This window comes from Macaca mulatta, chromosome 7, assembly GCF_049350105.2.
Source record: "Macaca mulatta isolate MMU2019108-1 chromosome 7, T2T-MMU8v2.0, whole genome shotgun sequence".
In the NCBI taxonomy this organism is placed as follows: domain Eukaryota; kingdom Metazoa; phylum Chordata; class Mammalia; order Primates; family Cercopithecidae; genus Macaca; species Macaca mulatta.
In genome coordinates this window covers 88,550,819-88,576,144 of record NC_133412.1, presented here as the reverse complement: position 1 = coordinate 88,576,144, position 25,326 = coordinate 88,550,819, and the positions used below count along the sequence as shown (strand labels likewise).

The 25,326-nt window shown below is 43.0% G+C and overlaps 1 long non-coding RNA gene across 2 annotated transcripts in view; it reads left to right on the top strand.

Annotated features, from left to right (window-relative positions):
• LOC144329659 (uncharacterized) overlaps positions 1–24,785 on the top strand; it is a 103,585-nt gene extending 78,800 nt beyond the window's left edge. Inside the window, exons 1-3 of one of the 2 annotated variants that reach the window (XR_013395269.1) lie at positions 16,454–16,672; positions 20,790–20,888; positions 23,810–24,785. This is a non-coding gene — a long non-coding RNA (uncharacterized LOC144329659). Of the gene's footprint in view, positions 1–16,453; positions 16,673–20,789; positions 20,889–23,809 lie in introns of those variants that run through there. The other variant, XR_013395270.1, reaches the window with a different exon arrangement.
• Positions 24,786–25,326: the final 541 nt, after the last annotated feature.

The window sequence follows — 25,326 nt, the reverse complement described above, 5'->3', positions numbered from 1 at the left end:
GCTGAGTCTATTGCTTGGGTGTCCTTGTTGATCACTGGGCCTAACTGTGGCTGACTGTGTTCTCCAAAAATGGCTGTACCTGCTCTTCTTGCAATGTAACTTTGACACTCTTCCCAATAAGAGATGGGGTCTATATTCCTTCCCCTTGCATGTAGGTGGGCTCGTGACGATAGTGGGAGAGATGCTGTGTGACCTCTGAGGCTGGGACATAAATGGTGACACAGCTTACAAACTCGTCCTTTTGAAGGGCTTGCTCTTGGAATCCAGTCAGCATGCCATGCCGTGAGGAAGCCCAAGTAGTCCATGGATAGGCTCATGTGTGGAGGAAATAAGGCCCCTGGCCAGCACCCCTGGCTGAGCTCCCAGCTGGTATGCAGCATTACCACAACGCCTATGTGAGTGAGCTGTCCTGAAAGTGCATCCTTTCCAAAGCTGCCTCAGCTCTTGCTTCACGGAGCAGAGAAGAGACAACCCAGCTAAATCCATCCCAAATTGCAGATTTGTGAGCAGAATAAATAATTATCATGGTTTTAAGTTACTAAATTTTGGGGGTAGTTTGTTACTCAGCAATAATAAAAAGTGTGTCTTCTTTAGACCCTGAATTGGAGGATTTCCAGTGTCTATGGTCTGTATGTTTCTGTACCATTGCCCCCCTGCCCCATTTCAGATGTTAAAATAATCACCCCCAAGTGATGATATTTGGAGTTGGGGCATTTAGGAGGCAGTTAGGTCACGAGGGTGGAACCTTCATGATGGGATTAGTGTTGTTATAAAGAGAGACACCAGAGATCTCCCTCTCTCTCCTTCCACCATGTGAACACAGTGAGAAGGCAGCTGTCTGCAACCCAAGGAGAGAGACCTCACCAAAACCCAGCCTTAATGATGTCTTGATCTCGGACTTTCCAGCCTCCAGAACTGTGAGAAACAGATGTCTGTAGTTCATAAGCCATTCAGTCTACGGTGTTTTGTTACAGCAGCCCGGATGGACTAAAATACCAGCCATAGTGTATTAAGTGAACGTACCAAGGAATTCAAATGCCAAAGTCAGTGTCAGGAGAGGTCAGAAAGGGGCACATCACCAAGAAGGAAGTTGGGGTAGAGGTGAGCTGGAAGGGCTCGAAGGAGTGTCTAATGGCCTCGGGGGAGACAGGACGGCATTCTGGTAGGGAAGAATGAGTCTGGGGGCAGCAGGGGTGGCAGAGGCAGATGAGGCTGGGTGTCTTGGAGGAAGCTGAGCATGCAGGAGGCATCCTTCAGCATCAGGATAAAGACTGAATTAGATTCATTTTAGATCCCATGATCCATTGTGGATTCCAGAACAAGAGAGTGACTTGGTATGCAGGTATTCTGGAATGATTTGTGGGGGCACAGTTTCCAGGGTAGATTGGGTTGGGCAAGAGGCCGGGGAGGGTGAAGGGGAGTTTCAGCAGGATCCATGAAGCAGGATTGTTGTTGGTCAGGAGACCTCTCCCCTGTGAGGTCTCTCTCATCAGTGCTCCACGGGCACTGCCCAGGACCCCCTGATGTCCCTTGTTCTACCCGCTAGGTTGCCTACATAGCTTCTAGTGGCACTGCCTCTTTGTTAGTGAGGTGATGTGTAGACCCTGATGACAGCTTAGGTTTGAATCCTGGCTCCAGCTCTTATTTGTCTGTGTATTCTTGGGGAAGTTAACTAATCTCTTTACCTCAGTTTCCTCATTTGTGAAATGAGAATAATAATGATACAGGACTCTGTGAGATAATTAGTTCACTACACAAAGAGGAAATAAACAGTGATGTTCACATTATTATTATTATTAGAGATGGAATTTCACTTTGTCACCAGGCTGGAGTGCAGTGGCATCATCTCAGCTCACTGCAACCTCTGCCTCCTGGGTTCAAGCGATTGTCCTGCCTCAGCCTCCTTAGTAGCTGGGACTACAGGCATGTGCCACCATGCCCAGCTAAGTTTTGTATTTTTAGTAGAGATGAGGTTTCACCACATTGGCCAGGATGGTCTTTATCTCTTGACCTCGTGATCTGCCTGCCTTGGCCTCCCAAAATGCTGGAATTACAGGTGTGAGCCACCATGCCCAGCCATGTTCACATTATTTTATGGCATGTCTTCTACATGTTTCCATAGCAGGACTTTGGCATTAGGTATGTACTCATCTTTTGTTTAGTACTCTGGGGCTTCTCAAATACCCATCCATCACCAGCTTACAGTATATCCTTTAGATGGGTTGCTTGAAGAGATGTCTGAGCTCATCCAGTATAAACGCATTTAATCAAATTTTTTGTTATCTCACTATTTCCACATTATGTTGTTCTTCACTTCCAGATGGTTGGTAAAATTCATGCACTCTACATTTACGAAACTGAACAAAATCATTTTCCTTTAAGAGAGTTCAAGCCAAGTAGATAATCACAAAACATCCTAAGTGGCTTTTGACCGTGGGGAGAAGTAAGGCCAGAAAGATGACATTCCCCAGAATTGGAGCTGACATGAGTCCTACTGAAGATAGCTAAAACCTGGAGCCTATAGTTAGGAAGGGATTTGAAACATATCATATCAGTAAGAATTCCTCTCTCACCTTCTCTGTTGTTCTCAATTCCTATATCCATCCACCCACCTCCCACCCATCCACCCATCCACCCATCCACCCATTCACCATCCATCAGTCCGTCCATCCATCCATCCATCCATCCATCCTCCATCCATCCACTATCCACCAAACCATCCATCCATCCATCCACCCAGCCACCATCCATCCATCCATCCATCCATCCATCCATCCATCCATCCACCATCCACCATCCACCATCCATCCATCTTTCTTGCATACTGCCAGATCTTTTTTATCTAAAAAGCAAGCTAGAATTGATATATTTGTTAACTTGATTGGTTACTCAGTTGAATTGACCAAACTGATTACCTGTTTTAGTGGTATAGACCCAGTTCAAATATTAACACATTGTTCTGGGAGTCTTTATTTGTATTATTATTATTATTATTATTATTTTTTGAGACGGAGTCTCGCTCTGTCACCCAGGCTGGAGTGCAGTGGCGTGATCTCGGCTCACTGCAGGCTCCACTTCCCACGTTCATGCCATTCTCCTGCCTCAGCTTCCCAAGTAGCTGGGACTACAGGCGCCTGCCACTATGCCCAGCTAATTTTTTGTATTTTTAGTAGAGACGGGTTTCACCGTGGTCTCGATCTCCTGACCTCATGATCAGCCCGTCTCGGCCTCCCAAAGTGCTGGGATTACAGGTGTGAGCCACCGCACCTGGCTATTATTATTATTTTTTGAGACAGGATCTCACTGTGTCGCCTAGGCTGGAGTGCAGTGGCATGATCTCGGCTCACTGCAACCTCCGCCTCCCAAGTTCACTCCTGCCTCAGCCTCCCGAGTAGCTGGGATTACAGGTACCTGCTACCATGCCCAGTTAATTTTTTGTATTTTTTAAGTAGACACGGAGTTTCACCATGTTGGCCAGGCTGATCACGAACTCCTGACCTCAAGTGATCCGCCTGCCTTGGCCTCCCAAAGTGTGGATTATAGGTGTGAGCCACCACGCCCAGCCAGTATTGAGCTGTGTTTTTGATATGTGATTCATTCTTAATATTTATCATTGTGAATAGGTGCTTGCTATAAATGAAGGTGGAGCTTATATGTATATTCAAAGCTCCAGTGGGTTGATGATAACTCCCCTATAGTCTTGTGTTCCTATAGGCATTCATGATGGATGCTTTTTCTTAAGGCCAGAAGGACAAAAAGCTTCCATGGTGTTGATTGGAGCCATAAAATGAAACACATGGGAAAAGCACATTGCTTCCATTACAAATCTTTCCTATATTGGATATAGAATCCTCTTATTTCGTAAGGCCTTCAAGCACTGACTTTTTTTAAAAAAAACTTTTCTCTTTCATTTATGGATGGTGCCTCAGGCATCCACTATATGATGGGTTCTTAATAAATAATAATAACAGTTATTATTATGGAGCAGAAATTTGCTGATCCTTTCACATGAATGGAACCTTGAGACCCCTTTTCTATTATGTAGGAGGGTGTATTTGTTTTAACACTACATTATTGTAGCTTTTTATTTCAATGCATCAGCATTCCATTTATCCACATGCTTTGGAATTTATGGTTATTACTGTGTCTGTTTCTCTGTCTCCTTTATATGGAAAAGCTTCAAGTTCTTTTCTTTCTAAATTTCAAGAGTTAAGACAACAGCATAAAATGCATAATATATTTATGCCTCAGTAAATAATGTAGGAAGTGAATGAACCTCTGCATGTGATTAGACTCATTTTGTCTGTATTTTTCACATATGAAGAATTTCTGATCAGTTTCTTCCTTATCACTTTGGGAAATAGTAGAAAATGTGATTAAAGGCGTACATACTCTGAGCTGTGTTCCCAGAACTGTTTTTATTTAGTATTGCTGTATTTAGGTGATGAGGTGGACTTTTCAAGTCACCCTATATTCAGTAAATATATTGCATTTAAACCTCTTACAGATCTCCACTTGGGGATGATTGAGGACAGAGTTTTTTTTGTTGTTTGTTTTTGCTTTAAATATTTTACAAAGTGCTTTGGATGAAAATATTTCAATAAGGGTGATACATTTTCCACCACTTCATGAAATGAACATGACATCATGTTTTCTTCATGACTCAAAGTTGTTGTGAACCTTAGTTGTAGGGCATTGCAATTTCTTCGGGCGTTATCCAGATGTTCTCACACGAAACATCTCCAGGCTGCTTTCCTGAACATCTTTGTCAGTTCTGTCAGCCCCTGCATTATCACTTTTTTTTCTGTCTGCTGCCGTTTGTGCCTCCAGTGTTCCCTTCCTTCTTACCCATTTTTTTTTTTTCTTTTTTAAGGTGCAGTCTCGCTGTGTCACCCAGGCTGGAGTGCAGTGGCGTGATCTTGGCTCACTGCAACCTCTGCCTCCCGGGTTCAAGTGATTCTCCTGCCTCAGCCTCCCAAGTAGCTGGAATTACAGGTGTGGATCACCACGCCCAGCTGTTTTTTGTATTTTTAGTAGAGGCAGGGTTTCATCATGTTGGCTGGGCTGGTCTCGAACTCCTGACCTCAAATGATCCACCCATCTCGGCCTCCAAGGGTCCTGGGATTACAGGCATGAGCCACCATGCCCAGCCCCTCTTACCCTATACTTACAATATGAACTTTGAGATGGAGAAATACATAATCGACACTGTTGTTATTGTATGTTAAATGAGAATCTGTAAGCTAGGAGAAAGGTATGTTGTATTGTGTGACTCCTCTGGGCACCCAAATGGGATTTATAAGATTGTTTCAGTAGGAAGAATGTATTTTCATGGCAAGAAAACTTTTGAATAATTTATTTGGAATAAACTTTTCAACAAAACCATTGCAAGGAGTGGAGAATGGCTTTTGCACTGTATTTTCATCTCCTGGAGTCCAGGGACCACTTGCTTTTCTTAGGACCTTGTGTTGTGCACCTGGCACCTAACTTCTGTTAGGAAAAGTGGCACAGGAAAATAGCTAATGATAAAAACTTGTGACTTCTGTGGCACTTTATCATTTGTAAGCCCTTTAATAAACAATATTTCATTTAATCTTCACAAAAATCTTGTGAAGGGGCTTTTCCTATTCCAATTTTACAGAAGAGTAAACTTAGGTCACATCCACGCCTCTTGTGAAGAGACGAGTGTTATCAGTTGCAGGCCCAGTTCTCAGCCATCCTGTTGTCTACAGAGAGCAAAGAGGTCCCCCCAGGCCCCTCCTGATTTGTTAACACAGGTCTCATTGTGTGAATCAGTTCAATCCAAGCATGTTTATTAAGGGTGCTTTGAACAAAAGTCCAGCCCTTTGCCCTTGCCTGGGATTTTCCTGAGCCTTCAATAGAAATCTCTCAAGAGGAGAGTGTCTGAGACCTCTAGTGCTGAATACATGCTCTATTCAGAGAACATTTAGGGTAGACCATCCCATCTTCCCAGCTGTCCCAATCAACCAAAAAAATTTGTATAAGCCTATAAACTGCAGCTAAACTCACATCTATTGTGGTTATATATGTGGACTGATGGTGGCTTTTTCCCTCTACATTAATCAATTATGTTTTTTTCTAAGTTGCCTTTCTATCTAGTCAGAATCTACTTAAAATAAAAGTGTGTAGGACTTTGAATTGGAAAACAGGTTGGCTGTATCCAGTAAAGCTAATCACATGCTTACCCTATAATGCAACAATTCCCATTCCTACGTCTACACCCAAAAGAAATGACTGACAGACAGGTACAAGAATGTTTAGAGCTGCTTTTCTGATATTCATCCACGATTGCAGATATTCCAAAGGTCTATCCTCAGGAGAATGGACAAATATAATATTACAGAACAAAACAATAAGAATTACTGATGTACACCAGAGCATGGATGAATGAATAAAACAAGCAAGATCCAAAAGAATCCATTGATGTGAGGTTCAAGAACTGCATAGCTGATGTATGATGATAGCAACTGTATCAGTATTTATCTCTGTGAGGACAGTTGTGGACCAGGATGGAGCACAAGGAGCCTGTTGGATGCTGAAAGTATTCTTTTTTTTTTTTTTTTTTGAGATAGCATCTTGCTCTGTCATCCAGGCTGGAGTGTAGTGGTGCGATCTTAGCTCACTGCAACCTTCGTCTGCCGGGTTCAAGTGATTCTCCTGCCTCAGTCTCCTGAGTAGCTGGGACTACAGGTGCGTGCCACCGCACCCAGCTAATTTTTGTATTTTTAGTAGAGACGGGGTCTCACCATGTTGGTCAGGCTGGTCTGGAACTCCTGATCTCATGATCTGCCCACCTCGGCCTCCCAAAGTGCTGGGATTACAGGCGTGAGCCACCGCACCCAGCCAAACGTATTCTATTTGTGGACTCAGTAGTGATTACGTAGATGGAGATGTGAGTTAGTATTCATTGAGCTCCTACTGGATGCTGTGCATGCTACTCAATCTACCCCTGCAGGACCCAGGCACTCATGCCTCCACCGCTGGGAATGTTAACATCACAGGGCTCTCGACTAAGTCCACCTCTAGAAATTGCCCTTGGTTATGTTCCTCCCAGAGAATAGCCAGCATGCAGAGACTGGTCTTTGGAGGCAAAGACCTGAGCCCGTGCCAATTAAGGCACCTCTTCAGGTCCATGCCAGTTCTGGAGCTCTTATGGGATCAGTCAAACCTTTCTCATGACTGCATTGCAGCCCAGCTCTTCTCTCTGTCGTGTGCTGCTGCTTTATTGCCTAATAGGTAAGGTTGGCTACCTGCTTTGTAGAGCTCAATGCAAAATAAAAATAAAAATGTGGGCCTCCGTTCATACATTATGAAGAATTCCAAAATGTTGACAACAGAGCTCTAGATGAAGTGAAGGCCCTTCTATGTGCACAACCTGGTACTGTGGCATGGGTTGTACTCTTGTGAAGTCAGCCGGGTGCTAAACTGGGAGCATGCCCCCTGTCAACCACCAGAATGCAAATCTCTGTCTCAGAGGCTCCTCCCCACAGGGAAACCTGGACAGCGATGGAGCTTCACAGTGAAGATTTAGGCACTTGACTGTACCTGCTGTATTGAAGAAAAAATTAACAAAATAGTAGAAAAGAAATTGTAAGAGCATCTGGTAGGATGAATAATGCCTCCCAAGGATGTCCACATCCTAATTCCCAGAACCTGTGAATATAATTACCTTACATGGTAAAAGGAACCTTGCAGATTGAAGAAAAATTAACAAAATAATAGAAAAGAAATTGTAAGAGCATCTAGTAGGATGAATAACACCTCCCAAAGATGTCCACATCTTAATTTCCAGAACCTGTGAATATAATTACCTTACATGGCAAAAGGTACCTTGCAGATGTGATTAAGTTAAGAATCTTGAGATGGGGAGATTATCTTGGATTATATGGTGGGTCCAATGTAATCACAAAGGTCTTTATAAACGGGAGTCAGGAAGCTGACTTTGAAGAGGGTGGAAGGGGCCACAAGCCAAGGGAGCCAGAAGGCCCCTGGACACTGGAAAAGTCAAGGACACAGATTCTCCCCTAGAACCTCCAAATAGGAACATGACCCTGCTTGTATGCTGATTTTAGCCCCACAAGACTCCTTCTGGACAACTGACTTCCAGAACTGGAAGAGAATAAATGTGTTGTTTTAAGCCACCCAGCTTGGGGTACTTTGTTATAGCAGTCACAAGAAGCGAAAACAGAGCTGCTGCTATTCTTCACTTATGTGGGGACTGGTCCTCTGTAAAAGCAAGCTGGCTAAAGGGATCTAGGAATGACATGGGGAGCATTTTCCCAGACTTGTGACCGAAAGCTGTCCTGGAAGGATGCGGGGCCCGGTTCTCTGGCTTCTTTGTCCTGGATGTGGGAAGTGTAGACTCCCTCTGCAGGCCCTGGATCCTGGGACAGGGATAGAGATCCTGGCCACGGGGCAGGGGGAGCGGGCATGGAGAGCTTCTCTTCCTCTGTGGCTGACTGGGAGAGACAATGTTTCCATCCCCATCTCCAGTGCATTTGCTTTTGCCTAAGCTTCCAGGTCACAGGCCATCCTAGGGTGGTTTTCCGAAGCCCACCTCCTGCTGCCCCTGCCTGTATTCTTCCCAGCTCCTCTGCCCAGTCTGGATCTATCTTGGCTGCTGCAGATATTTTGGCCCTTGCTGCCCCAAGTCCCGCATCGTGCCTGGTATCCTGGGCAGTCATTTCTGCAACCAGGCCTCTGACGGCACCTGCTCCAACCTGAGGGTTTCCCTGGCCTGGGGCCAATCAGAACTCTCCAGCCCCATTTCAGATCACTGAAAATGCCAATTCATTTTCCTCTTCCTTATGGTGAGCTTTCCAGTGTCCCCTGGATTAACTTGATGTGTTATGGGAGCTCCATGTTCTCAGGGTGTAGAATTTGTTCTTTCAGAATGAATGTGTTCATTACAGGCCTCTGTAAATTGTGCTTCTGTGCACTGCACAGTGAGGAAAGCATAACAAAAAAATAACTCCACGAGTTCTTCTCCTTCCAGCTCATGGAAGTCAGTCCTGCGGGGTGCCCCCAGTCCATTGGCACAGCAGTAGAGACAGATGTGCAGGGCATAGGCAGTGACTGCCTGGGCTGATCTGAAGCATTTGCCCAGGGCATGTTGTATTTAAATTGGTTCTCTGCCAGATTGGCTGGAAAACAGTCAGAAGTTCAAATGAAGTCGGCCTTGATTCGTTTATTAGTTGTTTGGTTATTGGGAACCCCAAGGAAAGAGGGAATGATCCCATGAAAAGTATCTTCATGTGGTGGCAAGAGCACATGGGTCAGACACAGACAGACCCGGGCTCACAAAGCACTACCATTTTCTAAAAGGTAAGATTTTGGGCGAGCTCCCGGTCACCTCATTCATACAATGGGTAATAATAATATCTACCTTTTAGAGTTGTTGATGAGTTAAATGAAATGATACAAATAACCTCATTTAGTACCTGGCATATGGCAAGGGCTCCAAACCGCCCCCCCGCAATAGTCTCACCTTGCATTATAGTCTAATTATGCTAGACTTCTAAAGATCCAGGCTGCAGGCACTACCAGACATGAATATGGAACAGTTTTCTTATTCTGTATTTTGTAATTTCTTGTTCTGTAATACTGTTCTTCCTACATGCTGAGCAATGGCTCTCAGTTGTGCAGGGGAAGTGTGGGTCCCTATTAGAATAAGTCACTGCTCAGCCTTGCCCTTCATATTAGATTTGGATTTGCTGCTCTTGGCATTGTTGGAGGAAAAAGGCTTTTTCAAATTCTTAAGTGGAATTAGCACCAAGTTTGGAGGCCTCAGGTTGCATAGTTTTTCTATACTGCGAGGAAGGCCCTCCTTCAATTATGAAGGCTGGGGCATGAATTTCACTGCCCTAGAGGTGGGAAAGCCCAAGCCTGGCTCTTCTAGCTTAGTGAAGCATGTGTGTAGAGGACTATGTGCTCGCAAACGAGGCGATCCCGATAAGTCCTGCTCTTGCAAACGAAGCAGGGCGTTGGGGGCTTGTTTATGTGTAAACATCTTGAAAATCCAGAAAGTCAGGGAAAGGTCAGAAAAACAACAATGTGTCTTGTGACTTGGCAACATTCCACAAACGACTGTATAAAATAAAGCAGAGCGCGCCATTTGAGGCAGCCGCCATGTTTGTCTTGTCTTGTGTTGTCTTGTGTGTTCATTCCTTTGTTTAGGAAACACGCGGACCCCAACACATGTGGTAAAGAAGGGATAGAGTCAGAGAACGACCCCTGGGGAGTGGCAGCAGTGCTTTAGAAACATCGGATAGGTACAGGAGAGGTCTCCTGAAAGATGGGACCACTTGAATACTTGTCTGCCTTGTCTTCTAAGAAGATGCCTGTCCTCTGTCCCTTCCAACATGATGCATATTGATAGTACAGCAGTGTTGAAAGGAAGGGGCTAGATCAGTGAGGTTGGCTTGAACATGGTGGAGTGTGGGATGCAAAGATCCCTGTCCCCCAGTGATGGAAGGTGTAGGCCTGTGGCTGGGCCTTTGAGCCTGGTGGTAATTGGCCCTAACCATGGACTCTTGAGGGGAGGTTTCTCATGTTGAGGACAAAAAGCCACACTCTGGAGACCACGATATGATGGTGATAAGCTGTCCAGCCACTCAGTAGCAGAGACCAAGGAAGATCCAGAGGACACCATAGATCCAAGGACCTTCTCTCCTCCTTCCATTCCCATGCCTGGGAAGACACAGTGAGCTCCCCTCACACCTTCTGGCACCATCTTAGGGAAGAGGATGAGCATTTGCCTAGGGAGACAACAAAAAAGGCTCCTTTCCTGAGGGCTGAACTTTGCATAGACTGGCTATTTAAACCAAGAGGAGATTATTCAAACCGAAGAGACAGAAGAATGCTTCATTGGCACATGTATGTTTTTCTGCTACCCAGGAAGAAAGTATGTTAAGCACATTTTATCTGCACATCTGAGTGTAGTGTAAGTATATTCGCAACCCCAGTAGGTATTAAAGCTTTGTATGCAAGTTATTTCCATTCTGGTGATGGATGGGGATGATATATACAGCAGGGAGGAAATCGATTCTCAGGGTGGTCAGGCTGTGGACTGGGAGGCAGGAGTTTAAGGTGATATTCTTTGGTAAAGTACTTTCCATGATGGAGAAAAGTCCCTCAAGCACTTCATCAGTGCTGCAGTCTTCAGAGTTAGTACATGTCATGGTTCTGATTTAATGTTCTTCAAGCCCCTTTCTGATTGTAATTTGATTTATTATTCTCTCCTAAGTGGAGGGAATCTGCTGGCTATGACCAAGAAATAGTCCAGTCAAACCAAGGCCATTAATTCATAGGCATTGGCTTATATGTTAGTCTCTTAATTTAATTATGGTGAGTTGGCCTTTGGCAGACAAAGTATGGGGACCAACAACATCAGGACTGTGTGCCTTTAAGGCCAAAGGGTATGGCACTGCTGTGTGGTGAATATGTTAGAGGCGATGCCACCCCATTCTATCCCAGAAATGTTCCAGAATCACAGCATATCTTCCCCATTGACCAACAAGCCTTTTTGTAGAATTAATTATTTAAGTCTATGATGGAAGAAGTTCTTTTTCTTTTTTTTTTGAGACAGAGTCTCACTCTGTCGCCCAGGCTGGAATGCAGTGGTGCAATCTCAGCTCACTGCAACCTCTGCCTCCTGGGTTCAAGTGATTCTCCTGTCTCAGGCTCCCGAGTAGCTGGGATTACAGGTGAGTGCCACCACACTTGGCTAATTTTTGTATTTTTAGTAGAGATGAGTTTTCACCATGTTGGCTAGGCTGGTTTCGAACTCCGGACCTCAGATGATCTGCCTACGTTGACCTCCCAAAGTGCTGGGATTACAGGTGTGAGCCACTGTGCCCAGCCAGAAGAAGTTCTTAAATGTATCTTTGGTTGCTCTTGGCAGGCATAAATATTTTATGTCTCTGATCCCAGGTTTAGGTTTTACTCATGCACTGTCTCAGTTTGAAAAAGGATGTAGCTCTTGCCAGGCAGTCTCCACTTCTATTATTCCCAGCTGAATAAAATCACATCACACACAGTGGAATCACATTGGATGAACACCTAACTTACTCAAGTTCAACGGTATGAGCTCCCTATGTTACTGAAACACTAAGGGTTTGGTCTAGGTCCCGTTGCTTGCTACACAGAAAGGCAATCACTGAAACAATGAGTATTGCCAAGGAAGAAGGCTTTGACTGGGTGCCCCAGCTGAGAAGTCTCAAATCAATCTCCCAGGCTGACTAAAGTTAGGGATTTACATAGCAGGGAAGCAATGTAACCATGTGTGGGAAAACAGGAATTAGGGAGGGGTAAGGAAGAGAAGTTGGTCAACAGGAAGCAGGCGGGCAGTTAGGCAGTCATGATGGGTCAGTGGTCTGACAGTGATCTGGTGAATTTCAGCTCCTTGATACTATCTGGGAGCCCTGATGGTTGGTTTCCTGAAAAAGGAACTCAGATAAGACAAATGTAACTTTCTCAAGTTTCAAGACTGGAAGCATCAATTTCTATGTTTATTCAAAGAAACCTTAAACATCAGCTCTATGGGACAATTGGATCAGTTTCAACTACAAGAGGAAAATGACAATTTCAGTGGTATCATTGGGAAGAGAAAGATGCATCACTGGAAGGCATACAGGATTAGTCTTCACTCTTCATAGTTCATCAGACATTCAATTTTTATGCAAGCACAGTAACATACTGGGTACTGTATACCAAGCCACATGTACTAACAAGCAAGGGCTGCGAAGCCAGACTTCCAGTGTTCAAATCCTGGCTCCACCACTGAGTGGCTCTGTGACCTTGGGTGAGTGTCACTGACTCATTCTGTGCCTCAGTTTCCCACATCTATAAAATGGAAGTAGTCATCATACCTGTATCTTAACACTAGAACAGTGTGGGTCATAGTAAGCTCTTACTAAGTGCTAGGTGTTATCATGATTATTGTTGCTTGGCTTAACAAGCTACCTAAGGGATTTTCAAGGGCAACTTTCACTCCATATGACTATTCCCTTTCTTGCTGATGTGATAAATTTCATGGGGCTTACTTACAGAAAGCAGGAGCTGTAGGACTGCGAACATCTCCAAAGTTCAGTCTTCTCAGGGGTCCCAAGAATTATGATCTTCCAGCTCTGTGGGAAGGAGGGTCACATTCCTGCTCAGGCTCCCTGACCTCCTCATGGCTAAGCTAACCTTGATGGAAACTTCCAACAAAGCATTTCTGCAGAGTGATCCATAAAGCATGACCTAGAGCTATATTAAACCTACAAAAATCAGCCTCCAACAGTGAGAAACAGTTTTATATGATAAAGTAGTGATTACATTTTCTAATGATTGCTCAAAGTATTCTGTAATCTACAGGGAATATATTTCATAGCTCCTGGGAGCCCTCCCAGCTCCCCTATCTGTCATTCTAAGTTTAAGTAGAGCACAGAATATGAGGAGAACAATCTTGGCATACATTATCCTTTTGGGAACTCAATATATGCCATATCCATGTAATTAACCCAGGTTTAGCCAGCCTACTCATGATGCTGCAACTTGTCCTCAGCAACAAGGATTAAACATTGTACGAATTACCTATTGGGACTCCCACCCTCACCCCATTTCTTTTTTAAAAAATAGGATCATATTTTTCAGACTCGTAGTAAGCATTTTCCATTTCTCAGCAAGAAATTTTTTTTCTGTTAAAATGTTTAGCGCTGTGGATGATTGTGAAGTCTTCAGAGGGGCTTATGGTGACATGTAGTGGGCCCCTGTCTAACATTTCATCAAAGGAGCTTTCCCATCAGAGAGCATAGAGCTGTTTTTCCAGCTTATCCGTCAAACTGGCTTCCAAGGCAAGCATTCCTGGCTTGAAGTTTGAATCCCAAGAGCAAGACTTAACAGTTTTCCTGCAGAAAGAGCAGTGTCCCTTCCTTTAACTTGCAATTGCTAATCATGAAGAACATGCTCTGTGTTCAGATTCTAATAAGCTGTAGAAAAGATAGGAGGACAGTAGAAAACAGAAAAGCAGGATTTATTGGGTCTATTTCAGGCTGGGTCAGTGTTGGAGGGGCAAGTAGCTTTGTTAATTGATTTCAAAGAGGGAGTCATTGTCTGCTGTTGAGAATGAGGCTGTAAAGGTTATTTTCTCACTCAATAATATGCACTGGGTCCCAAAGAATTCTATTTAAAATATAAAGCTATAATGATATCATATTCTATTATAGAACATGAAACATTAAGTTGAAAGGGACTTACAGATAAATAAAAGCATATACACTTAGTACATATATATATATGTGTGTGTGTCTGTATGCACACACAAGTACATGAGCACATGTCTGCCCCAGTGTCAAGCTCGATGCTGTGCATGTGTGTTTCATCAAAGAAGCACAGATTTGGAATGGGGGCTATTATTTCCAGTGACTTGCTGCCTCGGGGGCAGCAAATGGAAAAGAGCAGGGCAGCCTGCTCTCCCAGCGATGTTCACTGCATCTGAAAGGTCATGTCATGTTTCCCGGCGATTGACTCAATGGGTTTGGATTCCGCAACATAAGGTCGGGCCATTTCCACTTTGCTTGTGTTTCCTGGGGAACGTGCCTTCCAGTTGTTTTCACATTGACCTCATTACCCAGTCCTGGTGATGAGCTTGGCATGGACATGTTGTGGCTGCGGCCGGCTCGGGGCTGCCCTGCCCTTGCAGACCCCATGCCTCTGCCTTGATCAGTGTGGCTGGGGATGCCTATGCCTTGGCTCAGAAAGGTCTGATCCCTCCCCTCCCCCTGCAAAGGCCCCCTGCATACAACTGAACAAAGATTACAGGAGGACCAGGATGTGATGGAGGGGCTGGGGACCCTTCCTCCCATTTATGCAAGGGCAGGCAATGAAGAGGAGAGTCAGGAGACACCCAGGCCCCTAGTCTCAGATCTTCAATGCATGAGCAGAGGGACCTGATCAACACCAATATAACATTTCCCAAAATCCCCAGCTCCTTTTCAGAGTGAATGTTTTCTAATCCGTTCTGGAAGCTCATTTTGAGCAATGAGAAAGTGATTTTCTCAAATCCACTGTCTCTGTATACTTCCTGTCTACAACCATTTCTGCTGGGTCTCTTTCAAGGGAATTAGAATACTTTCTAAAAAATAATTGTTTTGGCTCTGGGAAGTGCACTACACCAAAGTAAAAATACTCAGCGAACTCAAGGTTTTATTTCCCCAAATGACTGAGGAACTTGAGCGTGAATCAGGGATGAAATGCTTCTATTAGCTGAATCCTAGACAGTCAATTAGAGGGGACTGGGCTGGGCTGGGCTGGGCTGGGCTGTAAGCCCATGAGGATCTAGGCCTGCCATGGTTCCATCCTTTGTGTTGTGATAATGGGTGGGTTATTTAAAATCTCAGGGCCTGTCAAATGGAGGATTAGTATGAGGATTGAAGGAGATCACACCTAGGGAGTACTTAATAAAGGCTAATTTTAGTCATTTACCTCTGTGTTTCCGGTTTTCACTATGGAGTGATTTTATTCACCTGGGTCTGGCCAATTACTTGGTGAAGCCAGAAGAGAGAAAACCAAAGTCTGATGTGGGGGAAAAAAATTCAGGAAGCCGTCATGACTCTAGAACTAGAGATATTCAAGGAAAAATTGGATGTCATACTTAGGGAAATAATATTGGAAGACTTTGTGCCCTTGTGTATGAGTCTGAAGGAGATGACCCAGCAGCTGATCTATAAATAAAATGCTTTTTTTGTTGTCTAAGATGTGGGCACTGTGGGAATGGCAGGATGTGTCGGGCACTTTGAAAAGTGATAATACAAAAGCGCTGCAGTACAGTGAAAGCCTGATGTTTCTCTTCATCACAAAAACTATATTCGAAATGTGAAGCCCATTCTAAAATGCAAATACGACCAGGCTGCTTCCTGTCTTACAGTAGACTAGCCTACTCTGTATAAATGTGTACAATGAATTTTTCAACAGAAGAGAAGTTTATTTTTGTGCTCCACGGTCTGAGGCAGCTGTTGTTGGTTGGTGGGAAGCTTTCTTCCATATGATAACTCAGGAATTCAAGCTCCTTTTGACTTACGGTTCTACTGTCTCCTACCACCTTGTCATCCTCTACATGAACTGGTGAAAGGTGAAAAGATTTGTAGGAGGGGCAGTCACCTATTAAAAGCCTTGGCCAGAACAGGCACCATCTTCCTTTTCATATGCCTTTGGTTAGGACTCAACCACATGGCCACACCTACCAGCAGAAGCTGCTGGAAATTAGGGTCAGCTGGACATCCAGGAGGAAGAAGAGGAGATGGCTCCAGCTGGGCAGCCTGGGGTTTTGGCACATTCCGTTTCCTAAAGTCCTTCAACTGATCCCACACTGCTCTGAGATTGCAGCATTGACATCAGGCAGTCACCATCTGTTATCTTTGAGAAACAGATAAAAGCTATGGATTTCTCTCCATGCTTATACCCATTGCCAATTCTGCTTGCAGGTTTACAGAGGGTTCCCAGATGCCATCAGTGGAATTCCTAACCTACAGGGACAGAGAAATTGCTCTCGAAGTAATGTTTTCACGATGGACTAGTGCACCTTCAGAAGACCTGCAGTGGATACGGAGCACGTAAGGGGCAATTTCGATGCCAGCATCCCTAGGATTGGTTGCTGGGGAAATGCATAGAGGTAAGCTGCTAGCCCGAGCTGAACTGTTTCCTCCACAGTGCTGCTAACAAGGCTCTGCTTGATCTCAGTCCTCTGCTGTGTGGCTCCCCACCATGAAGGCGAGTCTGACTTGTGTACACAAGGTTGAGAATCCCCAGGCTCCAATTGTATAGAAACGTGTGCAGGTGTCATAATTAGCCATTTCCTGCCAAAACCCCACAAATAAGCTACAATCCTCGAGACAACCCTCTGGAACCTTTTACAGAATTGTTTGCAGACCAAATAATATTCATCTGTAACCTGCTTAATTACCCAAGCCATATATTTAACTGCCCCAGACTTGCTGGTACAAATTTTACAGAGAATCGGATGTAAGGGGAGTTAATGGCAGGAGGGCCTTTAGCCACCATGTGGACCTCAACAAAGCAGAAACCAAGGCTGGTCTGCCCACAGACCAGTCAGATGGGTGCAAGGTTGCAGTTTCCTGTTCTATTCCTTGCCTGTCAAGACCAATAAACATGTCATGAAGTGACCAGAAACATGTGGATTTGGAAAGGCAAACATTGACATTGAGCACACTGTTTCAATGGTCTGAGCTGCTTCTCCTGTCTCTCTTGAGGGGAAGTTAAGGCACTAGATTGTATAAAAAGTGCAAAACCCCCTTAAATACCTGGTTTTCCACCTCCTGACATTTCCCGCATATCTCAGGAAATACATGAACTAAACGAATATTTTCCCCTCTAAATTAAGAAAATCAAATTTCATGTTAAAAAGTCTAAATGATATTTAGACTAATGAAGGCAAGGACTTGAATTATGCTTGCTAAGGACCTAGATGAAGTCTTCCCTCCCCCTCCTCCTGCAGCTATTAGCGAGACGTTGAGGGAGCCACTGTGCATTTTACACTACAACAGAGATGCCTGCTGGGGATGGCGTCCTGTGATCTGCCAAAATGTTTAGAGTCGGCACTGTTGGATAAACAATTGTTCAGGTTATCTGGAGATTCATGCAAATGTATTTTCATCACAAAATTTATTTGTAAGTGCATAGACACAGCCACAGCCTCTCCATTCAGAGAGTCACAGTTCCCATCTGGTTTTGCAGTTTTGAAAATCATGTTATACCTGCTAGCCTTTTCCTCACCACAAAGGCTGTTCCTGGGCCAATGCAAACTTAACTGTATGGTTAAATAAGAAAAATCAGATGAGAAAGTATTGTGTGAAATACAATATTGAGAATACTGGGAATGAACAAGATGTAACAGGAATACAGAAACAGTAATATTCTCTCCCATATTTGCAAAGTATAGTATGTGTGAGTGTGTATGAAAGAGAGAGAGATTGGATGGCATTCCTTTGAACAAAGCTTTATTTAAAATATTGAAATAAACTTACATTGTTTGCTTTTCTTATTATTGTAAATAAGGCTTCAATGAACATCTCCCTGCAAATGACGTATTTTCTTCTAAATAATTTCCTCCAGAATAAATTTTATGCAGGGGAATATTTGGCGAATGGGTATGGATTGGTTTTTGGTTTTTAAAATAAACATATTGCCAACTTACTTTTCCAGAAGAATTATACAAATTTATGGTGTTACCAGCAAATAATGAATTTAACAATTTCTCTGTAATTTTATCACTGTTGGATTCTGCCTCATTCATTAACTAAGTCTAAAATGGTCCTCATTATTGTTTGAATTTGCTTTTCTTTTATTTATCACAATAATATTTTGTTGTGTGCTAGCTTACTTTTTGTATTTTTCGGGGAATATTCAAATATCATGACTTTTGATTTTGCTAGATAGTGTTCTTTTCCATTTGAAGGAGCCTTTTATAAAACATCAGCATTATCCCTTCAAACATGTTGAAATCCATCGGTGATAATTATATTCATATGTATAAAATGTGCATAACAATTCATTCCCTGGGCTATTGCACTGAATTATTGTGATAATGCATTTGAAAGTGCTTTGAAAAATCCCTAGCATTATGTACACGGAGGTATATGATGATCTTTTTTTTTTTTTTTTTTTGAGACGGAGTCTCACGCTGTTGCCCAGGCTGGAGTGCAGTGGCGCGATCTCGGCTCACTGCAAGCTCCGCCTCCCGGGTTCCCGCCATTCTCCTGCCTCAGCCTCCTGAGTAGCTGGGACTACAGGCGCCCGCCACCGCGCCCGGCTAATTTTTTTGTATTTTTAGTAGAGACGGGGTTTCACTGTGGTCTCGATCTCCTGACCTTGTGATCCGCCCGCCTTGGCCTCCCAAAGTGCTGGGATTACAGGCTTGAGCCACCGCGCCCGGCCATATGATGATCTTAATATGGAATTTATACTTAGTTAAAAGTATAAGTATAAATAGAAATATACTCTGGCAATAAATAGTTCTGTAGGAACTCATGAGCAAAAAATCTGGGTATTTTAGCTAATCATAGGTTCAATAAGAGAAAATATTGGAACCCAAGTGATAAGAGGTTAATATGAGACACAATTTATGCCCGAATATGTGATGAGCTTTTCCTCCAAAAATTATGCATTGGAAAAAAAGCCACCTTATATTTAAGGTCTAATAAGTCTCTCATATTACAGGAAACAAGAATATATTGTATTATGAAGACATATTACCTCCATCAATGCCAGTATTGAGGCTTACAGAGGCCCCTTGACAGAATTAGTTAAAAAAAAAAGGAGGCAAAGAAATTTCACATCAATTTAGTGATTATTCCTGGGTGTATGACCTCACAGTTTTAAATGCAAAATGTTGATTTAAACAAGTTTTTTATTGATTTTTAGAGATCACTTGACAAAGCCAACAAATAGGGGGTTATATTGTGGAAATCACATATCTATAAACCTATGAGATGAATTTCAAAAGCCCAGCTGCCTAATATTATGCAAATAGACACTTGTGGCTTGGGGGAACAACATAGTAAATGCACCACACACAGATGTAAACTTAAACCTTGAACTACAAGTGTAACTACAATATAAAATAGTATGGATGACTCTCATGAGCATAATATTGACTAAAAGAAACTAGACACAAATAACTCTTACATAAAATTCAAAAGCAGGTACCTTTAAACTGCTGTGGTAGGAGTCAGGATAACGGTTTCCCTCTGAAGAGGAAAAGGGCGGGGCTTCTGGGGCACTGGTTTGTAATGAGGGCCAGAGTCGTTCTGTTGGCTCACTTTGAGCAAAATCAGTGAGCCAAACACGAATGATTTGTGCCTTTTTCTGTATATGCATGTTTTACTTAAATGAAATTTTTTTTTGTTTTTTTGAGATGGAGTCTCGCTGTGTCGCCCAGGCTGGAGTGCAGTGGCGCTATCTCCGCTCACTGCAAGCTCCGCCTCCCAGGTTCACACCCTTCTCCTGACTCAGCCTTCCGAGTAGCTGGGCCTACAGTCGCCCACCACCACGCCCAGCTAAGTTTTTTGTATTTTTAGTAGAGTCGGGGTTTCACCGTGTTAGCCAGAATGGTCACGATCTCCTGACCTCGTGATCCGCCCACCTCAGCCTCCCAAAGTGCTAGGATTACAGGCGTGAGCCACCGCGCCTGGCTGAAACTTTTCAAAAATACTACACTTTGAGCAATTTAGAGCTAAAGATATATTCTGGAAATCTGTTTTATTTATGTGACTCTGAAGGTGGCTCCAGTGATGGCAGGGATGATGTAATGATGCAAATGAAGAGTGAATAATTTTTTTTGATGACTTGTGTAGAAAAGAAAAGCCACGTTTTTATTTTGTGGTTGTTGTTGAGATGGGGTCCCACTATGGTGCCCAGGCTGGTCTTGAACTCCTGATCTCAGGTGATCCTCCTGCCTTCACCTCCCAAAGTGCTGGGATTAACAGGCATGAGCCACCACATCCAGCCAGAAAAGCTATGCTTCTAAATTGATCTATTCTATTAGAATGTGTGATTCAGAATAAATATGTAATTTAATTCCTAAATTACCAAATTCAAATTTTAAAGTAGACTTTTCACTATTTCATTCTAATTCTTCAAATTTATATCTAAGTTGGTCAAAGAGTGTGTTGTGGATTCTCCCATTGGCAAACTGTAGCATGGCCTTGTTTGGTGGGATTTTTTTTTTTTTTTTTTGAGAAGCAGTTTGAGCTCATCTTCTGCATGTTTAGTTCTAGGTGCAATGTTTTAAAGGGAAGACTTATATTATGAAGCTAGGTCAGAAGAGGGTAACTAGATACTGAGGAGCTCCTACTTGGAAGGGCTGTAAGGTAAGATCAATCTTGGTGTAGAGGGTGTTTATGAATATGGGAAAGGCTGTCAGGTGCAAAGAGGCTGGTACAGTCAGCTGGATCCAGGGAAGAGAACTAGGATGCCTGAGTGCAGGGCACACTTCAAGCCAGTATTAGGAAGAATTTCATAATGACTGGAGCTCATTAGAAGGGAGATGAGATATCTTCAGATTAATTCCCATAGATTCAAGAATCCCTTAGATTAATCCCCTAGAAGAGTCTGGGAAAATCTGGATAATTATTTGCTAGAGATGTGGGTGGAAGGGATTTCTTCAATGGATCCGGTCTTTTTATGATTTCTCCCAACCTCAAGAGCTCATGACGTCATGGTTCCTTTCTTAGCTGTCTCCAGTTGGTCAGCTCTGTGTCTGCAAAGTTTAGAAGGTGAAGAGCTTATTTGTGAAGTGGTCCACACCATAGAGTCAAGCCATTTTGGCCCCAACCAGGAGCCAGGATAATCTGGTTTGATTCTTGACAGGGATCAAATGAGCCAAAATTACATTTGTTCTCTTAGTTATTTTTTCTAGGTCAACTTCTGAACCACTGGTGTGTTTTGTTTAGCTTAGAAATTAAAACAAGAGCTTGTTGCCAACATTTAGAAATAAGGAATTTTTTTTTTTAAACTTCAGATTCCTGGGTTTTTCTTGAAAAGCCTGTGGTTAGGCAATGCTGGACCCTATTCCCACAGGCAGTGATGGGGTCCCTGTGTTTCTTGCATTCTGTAGAGGGGCTGGCATTCCTGGGCTCACTGGGCCCCCCCCCAACTGCTTCCCTTATTCACTCACATTATCTGCCTGGCCCCAGAAGCTGTTGAGCTTGCAATCCCTTTTCTAAGAAATATTAATAGTTTTCCTTTCTTTTGCACATAATTTCAGTTGCCTTTAAAATCAATTAAATTTACAGTGATTAGTCCGTGGTAATGAAAAAACAGAGTCTAGTGCCTGTCAATTTTATATTCCAAGTAAAAGTGACCCTAAGAAGAACTGGTAGATATCTGCTCACTTGCTTTTCAATGTGAATTTAGAATTTTATTTTTCTTGTGGCCTTAATCTCTTTGCTCCTCACTTTCTTCATCTGTAAAATAAGGTTACTGCAGTAATAGACAACTACCTCAGGAATAATTTTTGTGGATTAAATAAGGTCATACTGGGAAGCACTTACGTCAGTGCCTGGCAGATAGAATGCTCTCAGTAAACATTTATTAAAAAGAGGGAGTATAATGAAGGAATGATCTAAAATTCATATTGTCTAAAATATGCTCAGTAGAATACATTGAGCTAGAAATCTCAAAATATTTGCTGTGGCAATAAATTGACAAACATTTCAATAATTTAGCTGCTATTGTGTTTGGTGGGATTCATAAAGGGCACGCCATTGTCATGTTCACTTTCCAGCTCTCCTGCACCAACCCAGTGGTTACCATAGCCCTAGAAGGAGCTCTGTTAGCCTGGGGATGATCACTTGATGAGGCTGGTGTCCTCTAAAAAGTGGTAATAGTTTCCCCACTTGCTTATCTAGGATATCTCTTGAGGAAATTGTCTTCAAAAAGAGAAGCAAGACTAAAACCTAAACAAATGAACAAACCAAATAGTTAATTCCTTTTGGAATAAATGGAACAGCAAAAGTCTTTCAGGTATTAACTTGGTGTCAGCCAAACTCAAGGTTAAGGGCACAGTCTTCCAAGACTGTCAAGTCTCCCCAAGACTTCTGACACCACTTACAAGTTTGGGAGTCCCCAGGGCCATCCTCACATAAGAAAAGGTAACAACAAATTTAGGGGTTCCCATGGACTCCCTCAGGTTTGATAAATTGCCAGAATGACTCACCAAATGCAGGAAAGCACCATACTTAAAATTACAGTTTTATTATAGCAAAAGGACACAAATTAGAGCCAGCCAAAGGAAGAGACACATGGGACAGGATTTGAGACTCAGAGGGTCACAAATGTAAAGCTTCAGTGTCCTCAGGGATGTGTTACCCTCCTGTTGTTGAAGTGTGAAAATGTGCAGCATTGTCAGCCTATGAAGGTCACTGTCTTAGTCACTTTGTGCTGCTCCAATAAAATATCATAGACTATGTACTATACATAAAGAACACATATTTATTTTTCACAGTTCTGGAGGCTGGGAAGTCCAAGCTCAAGGTGCTGGTGTCTGGTGAGGGCCCTCTCCTCATAGGTGACACTGTCTCAGTGACCTTAGAAGGCAGAAGACCAGAAGAGAGCAAACTCACTCCTTCAAGCCCTTTTATAAGGATCCTAATTCCATCCATGAGGGCTCTGCCCTTATGCCTGAATCTACTCCAAAAGGCCCCACCTCTTAATACTATCACATTGGTGATTACATTTCAACACATAAATTTTGGGGGGACATTCAGATCATAGCAGTCACCAAATATCAGTGTCCAGAGTTTTTATTGGGGTTTCATTATGTAGGCATGATTGATGGAATCCTTGACCAGCTGATTACCTGACTGAATGTCCCAACCCTCTAATCTCACTGGGCTTTCAAGGTGGCCAGCTTTCACCCTTAGTCATCTATGAGCACAAACTCTCCAGGGGCCCACAATGAGTCACTTCATCAGCATAAGAGGAGTCCACCATGAATAACAAAGGCACTGCTATCACTCAGGAAATTCCAAGGATTTAGAGATTCAAAGGCTAGACTGCTGCTCTTTGGGTAGAGTTAATTCTTTACTACACAGGCACCTACCTGGGGCAGGCAGCCTCTGTCTGAGATGGTCCCCACTGACCTCCAAGTGACTGAACCAAGTGACTCATTTCTGGCAAATAGAATACTAAAAATGTGATGAATATCATTCTGGGATTAGGGTACAGAAAGGCTCTGACTTCCTTCCCCATTATTCACCATCTTCTTCTTTCGCTTCTTGCATTGAGGAAGGCAACTGCTATGTTGTGAGCTGCTCTATGGAGAGGCCCATGTGGAAGGAAGTGAGGGAGGCCTCTGGCCAACAGTCCAGGAGGAACTGAAGCCCTCAGTCCAACAGCCTGTGTGGAACTGAATCCTGCAAACAACTCTGTGTGTAAGCTTGGAGGTGGATCCATACTCAGTCAAACCTTGAGATGGGACCCCATGCCCTGCTGACACTTGATTGTGGTCCCAGCTAGGCCACTGCTGAAGTCTTGACTCAGAGAAACTATGATATAGTAAATGTTGTTTCAAGTTGGTAAGTTTTGGGATAACTTTTATATAGTGATAATTTTTATATACTTTAAAATAACACATTGCCCTATCCTTTGCTTACACTTTTCTCTTAGAACTCTGCTTGCCCATATATTACAAATATCTTTCAGATCATGGGCTGAAAGGTGGATTATGGATGCAGTGTTTAAATTTAGCAATGTAATTTATGACTGTTCATATGAGCTTTGCTGCATAAAATGTTGATATTAATTTGTTTCCCTTTAAGACATTCTTAATAATTACCTCTCAGTATTTTCTTTGTAGTCAATTAATATAAGATGAATGTAGTTTGTAGGTTTAGCCTTTCTTAATTCGTATACAAAACACACAATGTCTAACCATTGCTATTTAAAGATTAACTAGGAGGAGGTGATGGAAACTGTTTAGGGTCACCTTCTTTACACATTAGGTCTATTTCCCCTAACTTGAGTATATATTAAACTAGTGGGGGATTGAGCTACAAAAATACTACTTGGTGAGATTTTTTTTTAATACAAATACTCAACTCTGAAGTTATGTTTTTTGTGGAAAGCTATCACTTTGGAATTTGAATTTTCTTGGAGCTAAGCCACTGGTAGTTGTAAAAGCTACACCTGTAAATTTGCTCCCTAGAAGATACTTTCATTTAGTGACCACTTGTTTCTCTGTGGATAAATTCAATTATAAATTACAATCGAATTGACTTTTTCATAGCATCCTTCACTCTCCAAGTATCTCAAGTCCTCTGTGAATTATAAAGTAATTACAGTGCTCAAAGGACAGTTTCATAATTGTGTCCATGAGTACAGACTTTCTCTATGTTTGAGAAGGGCTCATTCCCAGCCGGGAACATTAAGTTGGATTTTATTGAGACTGGGGACTGCTGGTCCAGACAGCTGGGTGATCCCCTGTGCTATTTTGAAAAGTATCCTGGGATCTTTAATTTCCACCTGGATGGTCAGGGAGGTGAGAGAATGGCCCTCACTGGGTGTTACCTTGTATCCCACTTGGGGTCTTGAACCAGGGGACCCCCAACCCCAGAGGTGAGATGTGCAATATGGTCAATTATACAACCTCTTAATTATTTTTGCTGAATCTCAAGTGTATTCTCATGGCCTGTACTCCCCCAGGTGGGTTCAGATGGTGACCAAGAAGAAATGTTAGAAAATTCCCAGAGAGCCATTTCATGAGAATGTTTTCATTGGTTTGTGCCTGATACTGTTTTGTTTTTGTTG